The following is a 2,470-nucleotide window of genomic DNA, read 5'->3' on the forward strand; positions in this document are numbered from 1 at the left end:
TTTACTTTTCTGTTATAAATCTAATTTATATTCAGGCTATAAATGTAGAAAATACAGAAAAGCAATGAGAACAAATAAAAAATACGTCATGATCCTCGCTTCCAGGAATAACCACTATCGACATTTTGATGTGTTACTTTTCAGTTTTTTTCTGTGCCTATGGACGTACGTGCAGGTGTATGCATGTGTTACTGTGTACATTACTTACTTACTTTTTTTTTTTTTACTGAATGTGTATAGTGATATGGTTGTGAAGCAAGAAAGGGGCCTTGGGCTGTGAATATATTCAAAAGATGCATCATAAATGCTGCAGTTTTGAATTTCAGAAGCTAATTTTTGATTGGCCTTGCCTTGCATAAGAATATCCAAGTGAAATTCATCACAGGGACTTCCCAGCAAAATTCATCCCTGGGTCATTCACAGGCTGTGCTCCTCAGATGCAGCTTTTTTGTTTCCTGGAAATCCTGACATCCTCCTCTGTGACACCAAAACGTCTGATTCTTGCAACACTGCACCTCACCATTGCCAACACAATCTGTTGTTGTATGTTTTCTTCTTGTGTTCCTCAAGATTCTCGATCTCACTTTCTTTATTCTGAACAAAGACATTTAGTTTTGACATTTAATTTTCCATCTGCTTTGTCCCAATCATTTCTGAATTTAGTCCGTGGTGAGAGCACTGGATTATTCTATTGCGTTTTTGATTAAGTCTTTTAGGATGACATTCCTCACGATTCAGATGAGGATTTTGGTCTTTTCCAGATTGAACCTGGAATGTCTGTATGTCTATAAAAGTAGAACGGAAAAGTGAAAAGAGCATGGGCTCTGAATCAAAGAAAAAAGCTCAGTGCAAATCTTGGAGCTCTGTAACTTTGGACATGCTGCTTAATGTTTCCAAGCTTGTGTTTTCCTATGTGTAAAAAGGGAGGTATAGAAGATACTGTATTTGGCTACATGTAACAGAAATAGGACTATAATGGCTTGACAAACAAGGGGTTTATTTTTCTCATTTATCTAGAAATCTGGAGATAGGTGGCTTGGAGCTGGTTGGTGTGCCTGGTCCTTCATGCTATAATTATTTTGGGCTTCTTCCATTATTTCCTCTACCATCCTTGCTGTATGATTTTCATCTTTATGGTTCTACCACCAAGCATGGTATCCATGTTCTAAGTAAGAAAAAGAGCAGGGTGGAGTTCCTAAGGGGCATAGCGGTTCAATTTTCATGAGGAAATCAAGCCTCCTAGACTTCCACATCCACCTAATTGGCCAGAACTGACACACGACATTATCCCCGGCCATGAAGAATCTGGGACATGAAATTTTTGCTGAATGTGTTGACATCCTGATAAAATTTTTCCTAATAAGGAAGTTTCCTAGTAAGGGAATTTCCTGGTAAGGAGAAAAGTAGGGAAAGATAACGGGTAAGCAGCATCAATGCCTGCAACTGGCAAATCTTAACTTCCTCACATGGTTGTTGGGAGATGCTCTGAGATGACATGTGAGATAGACACATGCTGAGCCTTCAAATAATGTGAGTATTCCCTATTTTGTGGTTATTGCTATTTTATGCCAAAGTGACTTTTTACAATGATCATAATTACGCTTATATGATTTAATTGTTGTTATTATACATTTAAGATATTTATGTCTAAAGAGTGTGAGAAGTATCTTTTTCCCAGCTGTTTTGCATAGTTCTATTTTGTTATCCGATGTGGCTTGAGAGTCAGATCTCTCATTTTCATTTGACCTATTAGATGTTAAGAAATACAAAGAAGCAAATAAATTCCAAAACTAGTATTTAAGCCTTATAAAGGTGAAAAATTCTAAATGAATAGTGAAGCTAGATGAACTTGGGGAAATGTTTAATACTTTGGGAAGTCTTATATGGGAGAAAATCCTACCAGGTAAAGAAAGTAACCACTTATGTAGTGTGGTTCAAGAGGAAATTGGAAAACAAAATGATTCCCCTTAGGCTTTTTATTAGTCGGTCAAATGCCTAAAATGCCCACTGTTAGAATCATTAAAAGAATGTATTTCTCCAAGTGTCTTTCTAAAACATACTACCTGGAAGGAGATTCTGGCTGAGACATTAGCAATAACTTTTTTAAATCTTGTTTTAAAAAAACTCTTGTCAACAATTGTAGTATTGGAAGTCTTATGAACAGGTTGCTGTGAAACTGGCAGAGGCAAGGTACAATGTTTTTGATTGAAGAAGGGAAGATTATGAAGCTGAGGGGCAGGTCAGCAAAAGGAAGAGACTGGGAGGAACCAGAAGAGGGCAGGTTAGGATTAGGAAGAGCAAACACGATAGTGGCCATAGGCCAGTCTTTTCTTCAATGCACTGATGTTCAACATTAGCATGGAAGTACTTCATGATCATCATCTAGGGTTTATAAAGTAGAACAGTAATGCCTGACTTAAATCCAACTCTGATTTTTGACAGAACTTTGATATTTGACAGGAACTGTGAA

This window comes from Propithecus coquereli, unplaced genomic scaffold, assembly GCF_000956105.1.
Source record: "Propithecus coquereli isolate 6110/MARCELLA unplaced genomic scaffold, Pcoq_1.0 Scaffold24, whole genome shotgun sequence".
Classification (NCBI taxonomy): Eukaryota; Metazoa; Chordata; class Mammalia; order Primates; family Indriidae; genus Propithecus; species Propithecus coquereli.